General features: G+C 40.8%; 1 protein-coding gene across 2 annotated transcripts in view; it reads right to left on the reverse strand.

The window, feature by feature from the left end:
• The window catches only part of RAD54L2 (RAD54 like 2), a 121,850-nt gene that overhangs the window by 57,568 nt on the left and 42,619 nt on the right, over positions 1-21,663 (reverse strand). The window contains exon 1 of one of the 2 annotated variants that reach the window (XM_046638312.1): positions 1,543-1,563. The exons of the other annotated variant lie outside the window; for it this stretch is intronic. The gene's annotated coding sequence lies outside the window, so the exon portion shown is untranslated. Of the gene's footprint in view, positions 1-1,542; positions 1,564-21,663 lie in introns of those variants that run through there. 2 annotated transcript variants of the gene reach the window in all.

A 21,663-nucleotide genomic window follows, 5' to 3' on the forward strand; every position in this document is an offset into this window, starting at 1 on the left:
AGTATATATCTGACCACAGTGGAATTAAGCTAGAAATAAAAAACAAAAATATAACCAAAAAATTCCCAACTGCATCTATATACTTTGGAGTAATCCATACACTTCTAAATGATCCATAGGTCAAAAAAGAAATATCAATGGAAATTAGAACATAATTATATAACATTATAGAAACTTGAGGAATAAACTTCCTCTTCCGGCCATGAGAGAGTTAACGGGTCCTGAACTAGCCTTCTGAGGTGACTGTCCTCTTAAATGGTTGCAAATTCTTTGACTCTTCTAACAAGAGCTGGGGTGACCTCCCCTACCCCACCCCCAAGTCTGGATGAACTCATGACTTCTTAACCCAAAAGAGTACAACAGAAGCGACACTATGCAACCTCTGAGACTAGGTCATAAAAGTCAATGCAAAAGATGCCTCGTGATCTGGAACACTGCATTTTGAACCCTCAGCTACCACGTAAAAAGTCTTAACACTCTTGAGGCTGCCATGCTGTATGAAGGCCCAGGTCACATGGAGTGACTACATGTGGGCACTCCAGTAGACAGAGTCAGCTGAGTTCTCCACCAACAAGCAGCATTAACTGTCAGCTCTGTGAGTAAATTTGGATGTCTAGCCTAGTCGAGCCTTCAGATAACTGCAACTGCATGAGAGAGCCCAAGTGAAAGCTGCCCAGCCACTGTCTTCCAGAATTCCTGACTCACAAAATCATGAGCGGAATACAATGACTGTTTAAGCTGGTAAGTTTTAAGATATATTTTTTATGTAATAATAGTAACTGGAACACCCTCCCTCTGTAAACAATGATAAAATTGGACAAAATATTTAAGGAAGGTAATTTCAGGCAGTGTCAAACAAGCAGTGTAAGACTGCAAATGCCGAAAAGGGAAAACTCACAAGCTAAGTTCTTACCACTGTGGCCCGGGTTCATTTCTCAGTCAGGGAACCACACCACCCATCTGTCGATTGTCATACTGTGTCAGTTGCACGTTGCCGTGATGTTGAAAGCTATATGGTATCTCAAATACCAGCAGGGTCACCCACAGTGGACAGGTTTCAGTAGAGCTTCCAGACTAAGACAGACTAGGAGGAAGGACCTGGCCACTCACTTCTGAAAAAACTGGCCCTGAAAACTCTATGAATAGCAGAGGAGGACAGCTTGATAAAGCACCAGAAGGTGAGAGGTTGGCACAAAAGACTGGGCAGGGTTCCACTCTGCTGTACAGTGGATCGGTAGGAGTTGGAATCAATTCAATGGCACTAACAACAACATGAGATGAGTCCACGATCATCCAGCACTCTGCCTGGGGACAATTTCCTACTGCAGCATAAACAGCTGGAGCCCAAGTAAAGCACCACTAAGCTGAGGAGGTAGAGATCAGAGTTTGGGGCAGCTTAAATGGCTGAAATTTGGGGGGACGGTGCTGGAAGGAAGAGAATTATGCAAAGAAGGGGGCCCCAGAAGTCCAAATGAAGGACTCCCTGAGTCTATGATACAGGCTTGGCTGTAAATGCACAGGGTGAGACAACCCTAGGCTTACCAGATAGCAGCAGTTACTGGGGTGAGAGCAGAATAGAGATACTAGAAGTCCAGCAGTGCCAGGGGAATTTGGGAGTTCCAGACCTATCAGAGTGGAAAGATTTCATTAACATCTTATTAACCATTAGCCTACCATCCAGCTGAGACAAGAGAAAGGCTGTCCCTAGAAATAAGAACCATACTCTAGAGTAAGACCTATATTAGATCCTCCCTAACAAAGCCTAAAACCAAGCCCTAACAAGATCTGCAGGGATACAGAATTTAGAGGTTGAGTCCTGCCAAATTAGATTTGGGAAACATCTTGGGCTTTTCACAGATTGGTAATGAAAAAGCATAAAACCAAGGCTTCACAAATTCAAAGTGATCAATCAGAAATTGAACTGACTGCAAAATTAGAATGAACACTCTTCAGAGGAAGATGATAGAACGCAGAGTCTTACAATGTATTATGCACAAAGACCACTATTTAATAAAAAATCACCAGATGTGCAAAGAAATGGGAAAATATGATCCACAGTCAAGAAGAATTCAATCAAGAGAAATCTATATGGTCTGGAGGTTAGACTGCCAGCAAATCCCTTCCTGAATAGCTTACCCACAGTAACCATGAGAAATAATAAAATGAATGTTATTGTTTTAAATCACTAAGTTTTGGGGAGACTTATGACACAGTAATAGTAACTGAAACAGAAACTTGATATCTAGGGTGCTGTCACAATAAAAAATTAAACCATGGCATTGTGTTTGGGATCAAGTGGTGAGCAGAAGCTGGAAGGGCCATGGGGAGACTGGTAGTGAAAGCCTGAACAGCCTCAAGGAGATTACTGATGAAGGCTTAAAGGAAAATGTTATAGGAAGCTAAAGAAAAGGAGACACTGCGTCAGAAAGTTTAGCAATTCTGTCACCTGCAGCAACATGGAAAATAGAGCTCAAATCCAGGGTAGACCTGTAAGATCCTTTGTTATAATCTCACAAATATTTAAGGTAGTACCCTCATAGACTTTTTCAAACAGAGAAAAGGCCTCATAAAGATCTTAAAGGCATGCCTAGCAGATCTTCTCCGTTAAACAACAAAACTTAGAAAAATCTTAGAGTATTGTCCCATAGCATCCTCCTAGCAAGGCCAAGTAGAAAAGAGATTATCTCAAAGAGATTTGTGGGCGTGGCTTTTGTCTAATGAAGCGGATTTTATACTGATCCATAGGGTTATAAAGGAATTGTATGAGCCTAAACTGCAAGGGATAGAGACAGTACAAAGTGAAAAAAGGGTTTGGGCCCTCAAACTTCTAGAGGCAGTCAGCAGGCTGAGATTCAACTGTAATCCAGGCTACTTTTTGTGAAATAGAAGAATTACTCAGAGGGCAGAACTAAGAGCCCAGAGGATAAAGCCATAAGTCCTGGAGAAATATTGAGTTCCCAGTGAGTAATATCAAATTATGATTAACGACTGCTGTGTGCCTCTCATTCCCTTCTCTTTTCCCCCATACCCTGCTCCACCTTTTGAATAACAGTATCTATCTTATCCCTGTACCAACATCTTATATTTGTGGAGAGGCAGATAACTTGTCTCTTTAGTCATAAAGTCTTCAGATAAGAGAAAATGTACTTAGAGAGTGAACTTAAGAAACTATACCTGAAAGGCACATCTACACATGGATCTGAGTTAGGTGACAAGATCCTGGACTTTGAGCTGATGCTGTAATGTGATGAGACTTTAGGGGTCTTAAGGAGAGGGAGCAGTGTATTTTGCACATGAGAGATGTCAATTACTTTGGCTAGAGGGTGAAATGTGGCAGACTGTTTTTTTCAAAGATGAATCCAACAACATCTTCTACCCCACATGCTTTTTTCTACAGTATGATCTTGACACTCCTCCTATTGAAAAGTAGATCTAATTTCTTTCCCTTGAATCTGGGTGGGCTATGACTTGTTTATAACCAAAAGAATAAGACAAAAGTGACACTGTGTAATTTCCAAGGCTAGATCATAAAAGGCAATGTAGCTTCTACCTTGTTTGCTATTTCAGCTGTGGCCACTATCTGACTGCAAGAGAAACTAACAAGCTCTAAAATTTTCATGAAAATGCAAAGGTCCTAAAATAATAAAGAGAATTTTTAAAAAGAACGACAAAGTTGGAATTCTTGCACTACCTGATTCCAACTACAGTAACTATGGTTTTGCATAAGGACAGACATAGTGATTAATGGAAGAGTCCAGAATTAGACCACACATTTATGGTCAATTGATCCTTTACAAAGGCACCAAAATAATTCAATGGAGAAAGACAATCTTTTCAACACACCGTTTGCGATAGATATCCTTATAGAAAAACAATGAAGCTCAATCTTCACCTCAATCCACATCATATACAAACAACAATTCAAAATAGATCAAAGACGTAAATGTAAAAGCTTAAACTATAAAACTTCTAGTAAAAAATCTGATAATATTTGCCACTTTGGAGTAGGCAAAGATGTCTTAAGCAGGACACAAAAAGCTGGAACCACAAGGGAAGAAACTAATAAAGTGTACCTCATCAAAATTAAAAACTTCTGCTCTTCAAAAGGCACCCTTAAAAAAAGAAAAGTCAGGGGGCTGGCCCCGTGGCCGAGAGGTTAAGTTCGCGCGCTCCGCTGCAGGCAGCCCAGTGTTTCGTTGGTTTGAATCCTGGGCGCGGACATGGCACTGCTCATCAAACCACGCTGAGGCAGCGTCCCACATGCCACAATCAGAAGGTCCCACAACGAAGAATATACAACTATGTACTGGGGGGCTTTGGGGAGAAAAAGGAAAAAAATAAAATCTTTAAAAAAAAAAAAGAAAAGTCAAGTCACAGTCTTGTAGAAAACATTAGCAATACATACATCTAACAAAAGACATATCTAGACTATATTTTAAAAAGCTTTCATAACTCAATAGGATGAGAAACAACCCAATAAAGAAGAGCAAATGGGGAAGAACAGATACTTCACAAAAAAGACATGTACATATGGCCAATGAACACGTGAAAAGATGTTCAATATCATTAGGGAAATGCAAATTTAAACTATAGTCAGATACCACTTGACACCCACTAGAATGGCTAAAATTAATAAGATTGACCATACCAAGTGCTGACAAAGATGTGGGGCACCTGGAACTCTCATGTACTGCTGGCAGGAGTGGAAAGTGGTGCAATCACTTTGGAAAACATTTTGGTCGTTTCTGGGTTTTTTTTCCCCTTTTCCCCTTCTTCTTCTCCCCAAAGCGCCCCCACTACATAGTTGTATATTCTAGTTGTAGGTCCTTCTGGTTGTGCTATGTGGGACACTGCCTCAGCATGGCTTGATGAGCAGCGCCATGTCCACACCCAGGATCCAAACCAGTGAAACCTTGGGCCACTGAAGTGGAGCACATGAACTTAACCACTCGGCCATGGGGCCAGCCCCATCAGTTTCTTATAAAGTTAAACATATACCTACCATATGACCCAGCAATTCACTTCTAGGTATTTTATCCAAGAGAATTGAAATCGTATCTCTAATTTTTAAAAAAAATCAACAAATCAACTTTACAGGAATGTTCAGAGTGGCTTTATTCAAAAGATTAAATGTCCATCAACAGGTGAATGGATAAACAAGTTGTAGCATATTCATGCAACAGACTACTACTCAGCAATCAAAAGGAACAAACTATGAACACATGCAAAAACACAGAAGAATCTCATGGACATTATGCTGAGCAAGAGGTCAAACACAAAAGCACATGCATTGTATAATACCATTCATATGAGATTCTAGAACAGGCAATGCTAATCTATAATAATAGAAATCAGTTTAGTGGTTGCCTAGAAAATTGACTACAAAGGGGTATGAGAGAACTTTCTGGGAAAAGGGATATTTTCTATATCTTGATTAGGATGGTAAACACATGGGTGCACACATTTGTCAATAGTCATCTGTACACGTTAAAGATGTGAATTTTACTGTATGTAAGTTACATAATGACATCTATTTTTCAAAATTTTGTGATACTGCTAAAGTTACGCTTAAAGAGAAATTGATAGCTTTAAATTAACATGTCAAAAATAATAGTGTGGGGCTGGCCCGGTGGCAGTGGTCAAGTTTATGTGCTCTGCTTCAGCAACCTGGGGATCATGGGTTCGGATCCTGGGCATAGACCTACACACTACTTGTCAGGCCATGCTGTGGCGGCGTCCCACATACAAAATAAGAGGAAGATTGGCACAGACGTTAGCTCAGGGACAATCTTCCTCACCAAATAATAATAATAATAATAATAATAATGATAAAGAGTGAAAATCAATGATGTAAATTTTCTTCTCACAAAATTAGAAAAAGGACAGGAAATTAAACCCAAAGAAAGTAGTAGGAAGAAAACAATAAGAGCAGATTAATGAAATAGAGAAAAACTACTTTAAGGCAAAAACAAAACCAAAACTTGACTCTTTGAAAAGAAAAGCATAAATGCTACATCCTCAGAGAGCCTACCACCACCACTGCCACTACTCTTGCTAAAACAGGCCCTTCCTCCCTGAGGCTCATTCTCTTCCTTTATTGTCTACATGGTTCTTATCAAGATTAGAAGCTATTTTAGTAATTTGATTCTCTCCTTCTAGAACGTAGCTCCTTGAGGACAGGGATTCTGTCCATCTCTTTCAGGCCTGTTATCTAAAACCTAATAAAAATGTCTGCCACATAACAGACGCTCGATAAATGTCTGTTGAATTTTTTTAATGAGTTTGATTTTATAAAAATTGCCAATAGAGAAAAATACATATGAATAAAAAAATCCACTGAAGTATATCAGATCTTATTCAATGTTTATTTATCATTTGTAAGCACATACTGATGTTCTCTGTGGACCAAGCTTTCCCTGACTCTATAAATGTCATGGAAAGCCAACATATTTGCCAATAGGCCTAAAAAAGTTAAAAACTCATGCAAACCTAAATGTGATTCACCTTCAAAATAGTCATTAAAGACAGTTTAAGGGAGAAAAAAATCCTGATCATAGTTGTTCCTCAGGAAGAAATAATTCTTTGTAGCATTAATAGTAAAAAGCATTTGTGGATTCCAAATTAAACATATCTTTAAAAACGAGATCTGAGTGCAAGGCGACCAATACCATTCTGACTAACTCATGAAACAACATAAGACATGAAGAAAAGAAACAGCCAGCCTTCTCACTTAGCTCTCACAGGGGAGGGGAACAACTGCAAACCATTTTTAAAAGATACCAAGTCTACGACATGTTTCTCAACCTCAGCACTAATGACATTTTGGACTGGATAATATTTGGTTGTGGGAGGCTGTCTTGAGTGCCATAAGATTTTTAGCAGCATCCCAGGCCTCTATCCACTAGATTCTAATAGCACCTTCCCAGTTGTGACAACCCAAGTTTCCCCATTCATTGCCAAATGTCACCTCGGGGCAAAATCACTCCCTGTTGAGAACCACTACTTTTAGCACAATCAAGGCTAAAATAGTAAAGAAACAATCATTTGTAAACACAACCACATATCTTTTCAACTCATTTGAAATTCTAGTCCTGTGCTGCAGACAGTATAGTGTGTGTGTAAATATACTTTATAAATAACACATATAACAACTGTCTAAATAACAAAGGATTAGTATATCCAAAATATAATAACATTTACAAATATGAAAAACATCACCACCTCTAATAACCAAAATTGACATAATTACTTCAGAAATTTGAGTTGGTTCTAATTTGAGCTAGGAAAGTAATCCCCAACTTTCTCCAACCACTCAACTTTACTATACATCAGCCATGAGAAAACATCCACTAACTTTGTCTCTCCTTAAGCGAAGTCTTTATGCCAAACATGAATGCCAAGTCACAAACTCAGCTTGATTTCCCCAATTCCTTCCATCTTCCAGAATTCCAGAGGCAACCAACCCTACACCTAGCCATCACTTACACATTAAGGAAGGGAAACCTCACTGCTAACAGAGCAAAAGGTGGAGAAAGAACCAAATCTATCTAGAAATGGCTGCAGCTCATCCAAGAGCAACACAAGACCCACACCTGGTGACTGTGGCACCTGCTGAGCTGCAGCCAGCTTCCTGTGGGGAGAGTCCTTCCTTCCAGACTTTGCCAAAGGCCTGAAGTGACAATAAGCTGTCCACTCTTTCCTCAAGAGTTCCCCTCCCAATTTAACCTCCAAGAATCTCTCACCTCTCTAGTAAAGTTTTTTTAAAAAGGAATGGGTTAGGGATCTGAATGGGAAAAGAGGCAATGGGATGTTTTCTTGCTTGTTTCCCAAAGTACAGTTGATCCACACACGGGAGAAATAAAAATAGAATTAAAGACTCAAGCAAATTATTCCTGGAAACTTCAGAATCACTAAAGGGCCAGCGCTTCCTCCACCTGCCATCCACACTAGAGGGAATTAAAGTGGTTCTGGACACTGCAAGCTGCTTGATGTCATATAAATAGAGAGAGGTGTTTGGACTAGAGCTGGTTCACAGGCCTCCAACTGGCAGCCTCTCTCAAGGAGTGAGCCTGAGAGATGAGAGTTAGAGGGGCAAACACAACCTCCACATACCCAAAGTGGAGATTTTAAAAGAAGAATGAAGAGAACAAGCCTGTTTGCAGCCTCGGAGGATTGTGGCCCTTCCCTCTGGAGCTTAGGCAGATAAAGCCCCACATTGCTGGTCCAGTCATACCCATTTTCCTGCCTGGAAATCCATTTTAAATGGTGGCAAAGGCACAGAATAATATACAAATCTTTCCATAACATGCAAACTCCAGGGGCCAGTCCAGTGGCGCAGTGGTTAAGTGCGCACATTCTGCTTAGACGGCCTGGAGTTCGCTGGTTCGGATCCCGGGTGCGGACATGGCACCGCTTGGCAAGCCATGCTGTGGTAGGCATCTCACATATAAAGTAGAGGAAGATGGGCACGGATGTGAGCGCAGGGCCAGTCTTCCTCAGAAAACAACAAAAAATTTAAAAATTTTAAAATTTAAAAAATTTTTAAAAACATGCAAACTCCACTAGGGGTTTGGACACGGTGTAAGAGTGTCCTCAATAAGCAACAGGAAACTAGGAGGGCACAAGTGCTGCCCCTTTTAAGACGGAATGGGCAAAGAAAAACACCAACAGCTCATTCTGCTTCTTTTATTTGAGCGAGGACTTAGGTACACACACTAAGGTGATAATCCTCCAAAATGTGTTACTGTTGTGTCAACCTAAGAGAGTAGAAGACAGTAAAACCAGTTCATGGACAAACAAAAGCATGGTAGTAACCTGCGTGTGTGTGTTGGGGGTGATCAACAGAAGTCAGTTTACATTTCCATTCTACTGATGATCACTCTGAAGCACTTACTTAGGCTAACCACATAAAAATAAAATCACAAAATTCCCGGAAGTATTGAGCAGTTGAGAAAGGGCTGTGAACAAAGACGGGTTTCACAGGCAGAGCAACAGTCTTTACAGTAGACATCATGCTAGGAAAGCACAGCTGGCAAGAGAGGAAGTAAAATACCTTTGCAAAATCCCAAAATGTAGAGAATACTGCTACAGCACATAATTTCCTCCACAAAATGCATTCACATATAACTGAAACATTTAAATGATCCCTTCAGACTCTTAATGCTGATAAGAATTTCTGATTTGAGAGCAAAGAACAGGGCCAATTGAGGAGCAGATGCTGTGGAGGGCATGGCTCAATGATCAGTTCCCACACCCCAGTCTAAAGATAGCATCATTTAAAGTCATACCTAGGCAAAATAATAAATTTGGATGTCAAAGACCTTCTGAACTGTCTCATTAGTTGAAACCTTAAATGTTAACTCTTTGAATGTGAAAGGCTGAAGAGTATACTCTGGTCAGAGAAAGACAGGTAAAGCCATTTCTGACAGACCATGTTAAAAATAAAACACCACCAATGACACTCCTCAAGGAAACAGAACAAAGAATCCTAAAATTCACATGGGGCAAAGACCCCAAATACCTAAAGCAATCCTGACAAAAAAGAATAAAGCTGGAGGCATCACAATCCCTGACTTCAAAATATACTACAAAGCTGTAGTAATCAAAACACCATGGTACTGGTACAAAAACAGGCACACAGATCAATGGAACAGAACCGAAAGCCCAGAAATAAAACCACACATCTACAGACAGCTAATCTTCGACAAAGGAGCCAGGAACATACAATGGAGAAAGGAAAGTCACTGCAATAAATGGTCTTGGGAAAACTGGATAGCCACATGCAAAGAATGAAAGTAGACCATTATCTTTCACTATATACAAAAATTAACTCAAAATGGATTAAAGACTTGAAGATCAGACATGAAACCATAAAACTCCTAGAAGAAAATATAGTCAGTACACTCTTTGACATTGGTCTTAGAAGGATCTTTTCAAATATCACGTCTACCTGGGCAAGGGAAACAAAAGAAAAAATAAACAAATGGGACTTCATCAGACTAAAGAGCTTCTATGAAGCAAAGGAAACTGGGAAGAAAACAAAAAAATAGTCACCAACTGGGAGAAAATATTTGCTAATTATATATCCGACAAGGGGTTAATTTCCAAAATATATAAAGAACTCAGACAACTCAACAACAAAAAAACAAACAACCCGATCAAAAAATGGGCAGAGGACATGAACAAACATTTTTCCAAAGAAGATATACAGATAGCCAACAGGCACAGGAACAGATGTTCAAGATCACTAATCATTAGGGAAATACAAATCAAAACTACAATGAGATACGACCTGATACCTGTTAAAATGGCTATAATCACCAAGACAGAAAACAACAAATGTTGGAGAGGATGTGGAGAAATGGGAACCCTCATACACTGCTGGTGGGAATGCCAACTGGTGCAGCCACCCTGGAAGACAATTTCTCAAAAAATTAAAAATTGAAATACCATAGGACCCAGCTACCCCACTCCTGGGTATTTAGCCAAAGAACTTGAAATCAACAATTCAAAGAGACTTATGCACCCCTATGTTCACTGCAGCATTATTCACAATGGCCAAGACATGGAAGCAACCCAAGTGCCCATCGACTGATGAATGGATAAAGAAGATGTGGTATATGTATACAATGGAATACTACTCAGCTATAAAAAAAAAAGACAAAATTGTCCCATTTGCAACAACATGGATGGATCTTGAGGGTATTATGTTAAGCAAAACAATGTAGACAGAGAATGACAAACACCGTATGAGTTCACTCTTATGTGGAAGATAAACAAATACATGGACAAAGAGAACAGATTAGTGGTTACCAAAGGGGAATGGGGCTGAGGACTGCACATAAGGGGTCAAGGGGCACATATATAGGGTGACTGACAAATAACAAAGTACAACTGAAATTTCACAATGTTATAGACTACTATGACCTCAATAAAATAAAAAAATAAAACAACAAACCTTTTCCTTGGGACCATAGAAAATGCAAAGAAAATATCTTTCCATCTGAGAGCACACTGCAGCTTTGCTTCCTGATGGGTAAAAGGAACAATTAAAAGAAGAGGGGCTAGAACATAAGTACAAAGTCTCTAAGCTGAAAGAGCATTCAGCAGTGGCTCTCCCAGGACGTTGCAATCTATAGACCTCTACCACACTTGGGCACCATCAATGAAAAAAAATCTCATCCATGGCTTCTCACCTCTCCTCATGTTCAATCACGAATTCTGTGCCCGAAGAAGGCACCTAAATATCCCACTCTTCTCATCTCCATACTACTTTACTACCTGGTCTGGATCCCTGCACCAACCTCCAAAGGGTCTCCCTGCCTCTTGATTGCTCCCCCTCCAGTTCACACTGCAGTAAGAGTGAGCTTGCTGAATATGATCATGTCACAGTCTCTACCCCTCCAGGATCTTTTAAAACACTTTAAAACTGCCTCTTCTGCCCTTAGGATAAAATCTAAAATGTTTAAGGCCTTTTCTGTTTGCTAGCCTCAGCCTTCTGTCTGACTACCAAGTACCTCCCTTCAATCACCTCCAACCACACACCCTCTGCTCCATGCTCTCCAGCCTCAAAAGCACAGCCCTCTCAGGGTCTCTGGCCTTTGCTGATGCTGTGTCCCTTTCCCCCCATCTCTTCAGCTAACAACTTTGTGTTAGATTCTAATGACTTAATTCGAACTCATACTCTCTTTCAGGTCTCCACTTAAAGGTTAGCCTCCAGAAAGTCTTCTCTAGGTTTCTTCCTTTTTATTTCAGCATGTGCCCAACATTGCTAAGCTGCAGTGCCTGTCAATATAGCCACAAAGAGAAAGTTAATAGCTGTTGCTGTCTCTCTTGCTTTGCTGTTTGAGGAATTTCATTCCAACCTGGCACAACCTGCTTCTGTATTCTAAATTGGACCAAAGACTATTTGAAGACTTCAGAAGATGATTCAGAAAATACTTAAAGACTTTCCCTTCAGGAGAGTTGCTGGGTAACTCTGAAGTCAGGACAGGCACAGCAACTGATGAACAGCTGCAGCCCCAGCACCAGGTCTACAATGAGCCCTGCTACATACAGACCCCACCCAATCCCCAGTCATGTCCAAGGTCACCTAACAACTGTTCCAGTCACTAGCTCTGCTCCCGGAAGCACTGGGGTGCAGCCCACCACCAATACTCATTTTCCTTCTTCAGGTGGATTTATTCATGTGACAAATATTAACTCATTCAGTCTTCAAAACAGCCATATTAAGTAGATGACACTATAATTATTCCCATTTTACAGATGAGGAAATTTTCCTCACAAAGCTATAAGTAGTAAAAACAGGATTTGAACCCAGGTGGTTGATCTGGCTTCAGAGTTCATGCTCTTAGCCACCACATTACACAATCTCCCCTCTTCTCCCATTTCCCTGAAAGTTATGTGGCAAAAAAACAGAGTTCAGAAACAGAGCCACATATGTATAGTGACTTGAGTTACAACAAAGGGTACAACAAAAAGGAAATGCAGAGTGCTGGATCAATTAAATAATCATATTGGGGAAAAGGGGGATGAACCCTGACCCCTACCTCACACCATACAAAAATCAATTCCAGATGGATCACAAACCCAAATGTGAAAGTAAAACATTAAAGCTTCTAGAAGATAACAGGAGAATATCTTCATGACCTTGGGATAGACAAAGATTTCTTAAACAAGGCAAAAAAAAGCACTAAACGTAAAGGCAAAAAATGATAAATTCAATTTCATTAAAATTAAAACATCTAGGGCTGGCCCTGTGGGGTAGTGGTTAAGTTCGGCATGCTCCACTTTAGTAGCCCAGGTTCACAGCTTCAGATCCCAGGCATGGACCTATACCACTCGTCAGCCATGCTGTGACGGTGACCCACATATAATATGGAGGAAGACTGGCATGGATGTCAGCCCAGGGTTAATCTTCCTCAAGCAAAAAAAAGAGGAAGCTTGGCAACAGATGTTAGTTCAGGGATCAAACAAAAAAAATTAGAACATCTATTCATCAAAATTACAATTTAAAAAAGCATAAAACTGCAAAAAGACACCCCACAATTAAGAAGGTGAAAAATCAAGAAATATAGAAGGGAAAGATGTGTATATCTGTGTGCGTGTGTGCATATGTGTGTGTGCACCCAACAAAAGACTTCCTATCCAGATATAAAGAATTCCTATAAGTCAATAAGAAATGGATGAAAAAAAGAAAAATGGTCAAAAGAATGTGTTCAGGCATTTCACAAAAGTGAAAATGATCATAAGCATGTGGAAAAGGGTTCAACATCTTAAGTAATTAGTGAAATGCAAATTAAACCCAAAATCAAGCTCCCACCCCCTGGATTATTCAGGAGTGTTAACAATCCTACAAGGTCACTCTGAATAACCGGGTCAACATTAGACTTGCTTTTCTGATGCAAGTTTACAAAACAATTTTCTGTTCCCAGCACACCCAAACTCTCTGCCCCTTTGTGTCTCTAAGCCTGGCACACAGAAAAGAACAGAACTAGTATCAAAATTGGCACTACTTCGGGGCCGGCCCGGTGGCGCAGCGGTTAAGTTCGCACGTTCCGCTTCTCGGCGGCCCGGGGTTCGCTGGTTCGGATCCCGGGTGCGGACATGGCACTGCTTGGCAGCCATGCTGTGGTAGGCGTCCCACGTATAAACTAGAGGAAGATGGGCACGGATGTTAGCTCAGAGCCAGGCTTCCTCAGCAAAAAGAGGAGGACTGGCAGTAGTTAGCTGAGGGCTAATCTTCCTCCAAAAAAAAAAAAAAAACAAAATTGGCACTACTTCATTTCTAACAAGAAGGTCACCATAAACTCTGACTTGGGCTGTTCTGAAAAATCAGTCCAACAACAGATATTCACGTTGTCTCAGGAAAGTTGATACAACTTTCTGGGGAAGGGGAGAAGGAAAATAGGACAAACACAGAATAAAAAGATCTGGCTTGAATCTGTAATTTAAGGAATGCTGTTGGTCATCTAAGTAGAGAAGAAAATACTGAAATGCAATAGAGAGCTATTAACACTGTCTTGTCCAAATGCACTCAGTCATATGGCCTAACTGCTCCCCAAGGCTGATTCACAGCCCTTTTCTCTGCTTTGGTGATTCCTTTTTGTTCCTAAAAAGATGCCCATCCTTCCTGTATTCATCTGGAACAAGAGAACAACAGATCTAGAGTTCAGGTGACAGACTTTGCATTTTATGGAAGAGAACCAAAGGACTTGGCCAAGATCACAAAAGTTTAGATGAAGATGGTTGGCTTGCCCTGAGGGATGTTCCTCTCTCTATCTATTACACACTAAGGCACTGAGACAAAGGCTTTCCCAGGCCACAGTTGCAGCGTGGCTTGAGCCAATATGGACTGCCCTCAATCTCTCCTGCATTATCAATTTCTCCCTCCCTACCTGATCAATTCCACTGGCAAAAAGTTAAAAGGATAAAATCTTTTAACTTTTAAAAAAAAGCCTTTCCCTGCTCTCAACTACCCTGTCATTTACTGCCTCTTTTTTCTGTTTCCTTACATAGCAAAACTCCTCAAGAGTTGTCTTTTCTTGGGGTCTCCAATTTTCAGCTGTTCTTGTTTGAGGCCCTATCACTGCCCTGAAACCACTCATCAAGAGCACCAACGACCCTCACAACACTGTTAAATCCAATGTTCAACTCTTAGTCTCGGACTACCAGGGCTATCAGTAGCCTTTAATTAACACAGTTGATCACTTCCTCTTTGAAATGATTTTTTTTTTTTAAGATTTTATTTTTTTCCTCTTTCTCCCCAAAGCCCCCCAGTACATAGCTGTATATTCTTCGTTGTGGGTCCTTCTAGTTGTGGCATGTGGGATGCTGCCTCAGCGTGGCTTGACGAGCAGTGCCATGTCCAAGCCTAGGATTCAAAGTGACGAAACGCTGGGCCGCCTGCAGCGGAGCACGCGAACTTAACCACTCGGCCACGGGGCCAGCCCCAATGATTTTTTTTTTTTTTTAATTTGGCTTCCTTAGTATCTTTCTCTTGGGTTTCCTACTACCTCGTGGCCATGTCTTCTCAGTCTTCTTTCCTAGATCATCCTCATCCCCTCCACATCTCTGAGTGCCCAGTGCTTAGTTGCTCAGATCATTTCTCTTACTCCTGGGATGATCTCATTCCGCCCTATGATTTAAGCACCATTTATATACAGATATATCCCATGTCTTTATCTCCAATGGAGAGTTCTCCTTTGAACTTCAGCTTCGTCTAACTGCCTTCTGGACTTGAAGGTATAAGACATGTCAAAATTAACATGTCTCCAAAACTGAACTCCTATCTGCCCCCAATCTGTGCCTCTCCCACAACCTTCCCAAGCTCAGAAAATGGCATCTTCAAGTTATTCAATCCAAAAACCTTGGAATCCATCGTAATCTTCCCTCTTTCTCTCTCACAATCTACATCCGTTTCATCAACAAATTCTATCGGCTCTATCTTTAAAACATACCTAGAATCCAAGTACTTCTACCTCCTCCTCCACAAAGCCACTATCACCTCCTGTCTGGATTTTTGCAATATCCTAATTAAGCTCCCTGCTTTTGCCCTTATCTCTCTTACAGCTTGTTCCTTACATACTAGCAAGAGTGATCTTTTAAAAACCTAAGTCAAATCATTCCATTCCTCTTCTCAAACCTTTCAATGGCTCCCACCTCACAGAATAAAGCCCAGCACGGTCTGACCCCATGGCCTCTCTTCCACCACCCTCATCCTGGTATACTCTGCTTCAGCTACCCTGGCTCCCTGGTATTCCTCCTACACATCAAGAAAGCTCCTGTCTTTGGATCTTTGCTCTTGCTATCCTACCTGCCTGGAATGCTCTTTCCCTAGACAACCACCAGGCTAGCCCCCCTTACTTCCTTCATGGCTCAACTCAAAAGTCACTTAATCTAGTGAGGTTGTTCTTGACTGTTCTACATAAAATAGCATCACCCCTCATTCAAACTTTACCTAGTCCCCCTTTCTTCATAGCATTTAACATCTTCTGACATACTGTTTATATACTTACTTATCATCTATCTCCGGCTACTAAAATGAAAATCCCCATGAGGAGAGGCATTTTTATTCCCTGCTGTATTCTCAATGCCTATGACAATGCCTAGCAAAGAGTAGATGCTCAGTAAATATTATTGAATGAATGCATCCCTCTCCCCTTTGCCACGCTCACACATTGTATTGTTCTCCTGACACCCCTGCTCTCTTTGAGACCTGCCACTCTTTTAGGCACTGATACTCACTGGGTTACACAACTTTCAAGCAATTTTGACTCCTAACAGACTCTATTAGGTACCTTTCTAACAAGAACTTGATTTCAACTAAAGCATTTTACAATGTTTACTCTGATAATCTTGTAAATAGATGGTGGTCTGTAGGCTGGAGAATAGTCACTTGGATTCACAGACAGATGAATAATCTTATTCACTGAATGAATGAGTTAATGGTTCAACGGTTCATCTAAAGGGAAGTTTCTAGCAAAAGGTCACCAGGTTCTATTCTCAGTTCTATTCAATTCCATGTTCCCCCATACTTGGATAGCCAATAGAGGTGACAGAATCCACTATCCAAGAAAAATGAAAGCATATGTCTACACAAAGGTTTGTACATGAATGTTCATAGTGGCTTTATTTGTAATAGTTAAAAAAAAAAAAGGGAGGATACTACCTCCCCCCCAAAAAAACAAGGAATAGATAAACAAATTGGGGTATATCCATACAACGGAATACTATTCAGTGATGAAGAGGAATGAAGAATTGACGTACATACACAACATGGATGAATCTTAAAGTAATTACACTGAGTGAAAGAAGCCAGACCCCTGGAAAGACAATGAATATACTACGTGGTTCCATTTATACAAAAGTTACGGAAAATATAAACTAATCAATAACGACAGAAAACAGATTAGTGGTTCCCTAGGGACAGAGTTAGAGGGCAGGGAGGGGAGGGAGGGACTTCAAAGGGGCATAAAGAAACTTTCAGAGGTAATGGATATGCTCATTATCTTGATTTTGATGATGGTTTCAGGGTTATATACATAGCATACAATTAAATCTCAATAAAGCTAAGGAAAAAACATGGAAAAAAAGGAATAAAATCGGGGCCGGCCCAGTGGCGCAGTGGTTAAGTGTGCACGTTCCGCTTCAGTGGCCGGGGGTTTGCTGGTTCAGATTCCAGGCGCAGACACTGCACCGCTTGGAAAGCCATGCTGTGGCAGGTGTCCCATGTACAAAGTAGAGGAAGATGGGCACAGATGTTAGCTCAGGGCCAGTCTTCCTCAGCAAAAAGAGGAAGACTGGCAGCAGATGTTAGCTCAGGGCTAATCTTCCTCAAAAAAAAAAGGAAAAAATTCCAGGTAACTTTTGAACTATAGAGTACTCTGAATATACACACAGCCTCAGTGGGACATATTAAAAGGAAAGAAAAACTTGAACTTTACTTAGATCATTGTTTGTAGTGGAACTATTTGAAACTATTTTGAGTATACTGTAGGACTGAGCAAATGAGTAAACACAATGATGCTGCTGGAAGCCAGGTTCTCACTATGGAAGAAGGGAGATAACAGATGTGGAACGGAAAAAGAATTAAAATTAAGAATATTGTTATGAATACATGATGTTTAAAATAAATGTATTTCCTAGCTCTACCCACCAGAAGAGCCTACAACCAATAATACCTCAGAGGTAGTGAGCACATGTACAGCCCAGATCTTGGTTTCTAAATAACGCTCCCCTCTAAAAGAAACCAGGATTCCTTGGAGAAAAGGCCAATTCCCAGGTTGAAACAGAGAAATATAAGCTGGCCTGGAACATATTATTGTGCCAGAAAGAAAAGGAAGTGCTCACAAATTGTAAGGGATATGTCAAAGGAACACAGAAGTCAGCTGGAAGGGGCTCCCACTAGCTAAATCTGGGACAATATGAGCATCAAAATAAATAACAGGAATGGATTCTACCACATTAAATTTTTTTTTAAAGAATCTGGGACCCTACTGATGTTAAAAAAAAAAAAAAGTGGGGAAGGAAGTTCATCTACCAAAAAATGTAAATAAATGTAGAAGGTATATAGAATCAGTAAAAAAAATCACAACTTATTAATATTAATATTAATTAATATTAATAACTGATTCAGGCAAGAATCATAAATGAAAGCTGAAAACACTGGGTGAAAGACTGAAGGCACAAAACATTCCCATAGATTTAGGTTCACAGCAAAACTGAGAGGAAGGTACAGAGCTTTTCCATATACCCCCTCCCCCTACACAGGCATAGCCTCCCTCATTATCAATACTCCCCATCGGAGTAGTACATTTGTTACAATGGATGAACCCACACTGATACATCATTATTCTCCAAAGCCCATACTTTACATTAGGGTTCACTCTTGGTGTTGTACATTTTATGGGTTTGGACAAATATATAATGACATGTATCCACCATTATGGTATCATAAGAGTAGCTCCACTGCCCTAAAAATCCTCTGCATGCCGATTCATCCTTCCCTTCCTGCTATACCCCTGACAACTACTGATCCTTTTATTTTTTTATTTGCTAAAAATAAAAACTTAGAAAAGTAAACATAAATGAAATGCCATGAAATTACAAAACAATTTTGATTTTGAAGAATTTTAAATGACACCTGCAAGAACAGATACACAATAGGATTCCAGTTTTGTAAAAATAATGTTTGCATAGAAAAGAGACTCGAAAAAATATAAGAAAATATCAGCACTCTTGCTATTTCTGGCTGATGATATTATGAATAATTTTTGTGTCCTTTATAATGTTCTGTATTTTTCCAAAATTTACTTAATAAGCACATATTACTCATAATCAGAAAGTTATTGCTAAATAGTAAAGTCAACAAGTAGTTTGGCATTATAGATTTTTAAATATTATGCAAATTCCAGACACATTCTCCAAAGGAGGATCCAGGACATTAGACAATCACAGGGTTTGTAATATTAATTTAAAACTATTCTTAGAAGAGGAAGAAATCTAGGCTCAAAATAGGGATGTCTAATACAACAGAAATACCATAATAAATGGTGAAAACTACAACCTCCATAACCTACACTGCCTTGTGAAGGGCCCTGGGGGCTTCCACAGGAGGGAGAAAACATTGGCTGGGATTCCCTTTAGACTGCTGAAACTTCTCCTCCCAGGCGCAATTCTTTATGAAACAAAAACCACCCACTCTGATCTTAGTTAAAAACTCTGGAGGCTCCCCTACACTTCTTCCACTTCCAGCTGCTCAGAGAGCATGACTTTTCCTGCAGACTGCTGCTATTTACTGATCTGTCCAGAACTCACGGTGAGAGTCTGAAAATAGCATCTGTTAGAATCCAAGCAAATAAATCCAGGGTTCCAGGTACATCTCAATCTGCCACCACTGGCCCTACACACGCTCAGGCCCCTGCCTATCTCATCCTAGACCACTCTGCCCTTTGCTCTCTACCTCCAGCTGCCATGGCCTCTACCTTTCTGATTCTTAAACAAGCAAATGTGTTCCCACCCCAGAGCCTTTGCCTTGGCCCTCTGCACAGAACACTTTACCCCCGATTCTTTATATTGCAAGCAAAGAGGACAAATAGAAGAGTTCAGAGAGAAAGCAAAAAGCAAACTCCTTGCAGGAGAGTCAGAGACCCAGGAGTGGAGAAGGAGACCAGCTTTCCTTGACCGGTGGTCCAAGGTGAAGGGGGTCAGTCTGAGGCCAAAGTCAACATCCAGGAGGCTAGCTTTCTGCCAACAACATGGCTATGAAGCAGGTTCCAGAATGGACTAAGCATGCTATGCATCTAATTGCAATTCCAAGATCCTAGTATCCTGATATGCCATGTGAAATAGACAAGAATAAAACAGGAAGAAAAAAAACAGCCTATATGTTCTAAACAGATGTGTCCATCAAGTCAGTCTGTGTCCAGATCTTGATTAACTTAAATCAGGGCTTTCCCACTGAAGGGTTCTAAGTGACTGCAGAGCCAAACAGTTTAGATGAGCAGAGTGCTCTCAGAACAAAAGGGTAGTGGTGGCTCCAGGACCCCTGCTGGAGAACCAGGTAAAGCCCAGAGAAATCGGCACAGGTAATGAGGTAATACCAAAGGAAAAGAAATGGGGCATCTAGCTTTTCCTTGCAAATACTCCACAAGAATAAGGGTAGCCTAAAAGAAGTGCTAGTGGTAAGGGAAGAGGGAATCGCATTATTAACTAAGCTTTATTCCACACCTGGAGAACAACTGAAATTGCAGAGTGAAACCAGGAATTGGATCCATTAATCCAGATGAATGTTAACAAGAAACACATGAAGTTCTAGTTAAATAAATATTAAATTCTAAGCACCTTCCCCACCCCCCAACCTCTAGCACATATTTAGGCCCAGGTTTCTCGTTATTTTTCTCCCATGTCTCCCTGCTGCAGGAGGACAAGACTACCTTGGGGAAACAACGTTAGGATATTTGCCATTTGTACAGACAGAAAAACCCTTGAAAATACCTCTTGATCCAGATTCCTTATCACCTATAGTTGCGAAGACCATGAAAGGAAGAACCTACTGTAGGTTTAAAGAGTGGAGGGGCCAGCCTGGTGGCGCAGCGGTTAAGTTCACATGTTCTGCATCAGCAGCCCAGGGTTCGCCAAGTTCAGATCCCGGGTGCGGACACGGCACCACTTGGCAAGCCATGCTGTGGCAGGCGTCCCACATATAAAGTGGATGAAGATGGGCACGGATGTTAGCTCAGGGCCAGTCTTCCTCAGTAAAAAGAGGAGGACTGGTGGCAGATGTTAGCTCAGGGCTAATCGTCCTCCAAAAAAAAAAAAAAAGTGGAATGAGTGGCCTGCCCAGTGGCATAGTGGTTAAGTTCACATGCTCTGCTTCGGGGGCCCAGGGTTCACGGGTTCGGATCCCAACCTACCACTGTTCATCAAGCCATGCTGTGGTGGCATTCCACATATAAAATAGAGGAAGACTGCCATAGATGTTAGTTCAGCAACAATCTCCTTCAAGCAAAAAAAGGAAGATTGGCAAGGGATGTTAGCTCAGGGCGAATCTTCCTCACCAAAAAAAAAAGAAAGAGTGGAATGACATTGAGAAAAACGAATGTGTCAATGAACTATCAAGGCACAGGAAAATCTCCTTACACAGCCATGAAAACATAAGACTGTGACATGCATCAGTCATGCCACACTTTCACATCCACTGGATCACATTAAGCAGCAAGTGAAAACCAACTTTTTCTGTAAAGCTAGATTATTCTAGGAGTTCCCTTCATCTAAATATTTCAAAGTGCCTTATCTGGGGCAAAAGAGTAGACCTGAAGCTGAGCTAGAAGAAAATACTGAGCCGGAAAAACCACTGCACATGGAAAGCCAATTCAAAGGCAGCAGGTTTTGAACCTCTGCCTCTAATAACAACAGACCTCAAAGGTGCTGACACCCAACTTTCCCCACCATTCCAAACGAACTGAGAAAGCCCAGCACAGACATCAAGAGAAAAGAACAACAGGGGAATGAAAAACCAATCCAAAATGTCTCACAACACACCATAGGTCTCCTTAAGTGTTATAAACAGAAAGTACTGTCTTCTCCACACTTTTTTGAAGACAAATTCATGGTGCTGTTCCCCAAAAGCCAAAGCGTCCATATTCTATCACAGTCAGTTCT

This window comes from Equus quagga, chromosome 1 (genome assembly GCF_021613505.1).
Source record: "Equus quagga isolate Etosha38 chromosome 1, UCLA_HA_Equagga_1.0, whole genome shotgun sequence".
Lineage (NCBI taxonomy): Eukaryota > Metazoa > Chordata > Mammalia > Perissodactyla > Equidae > Equus > Equus quagga.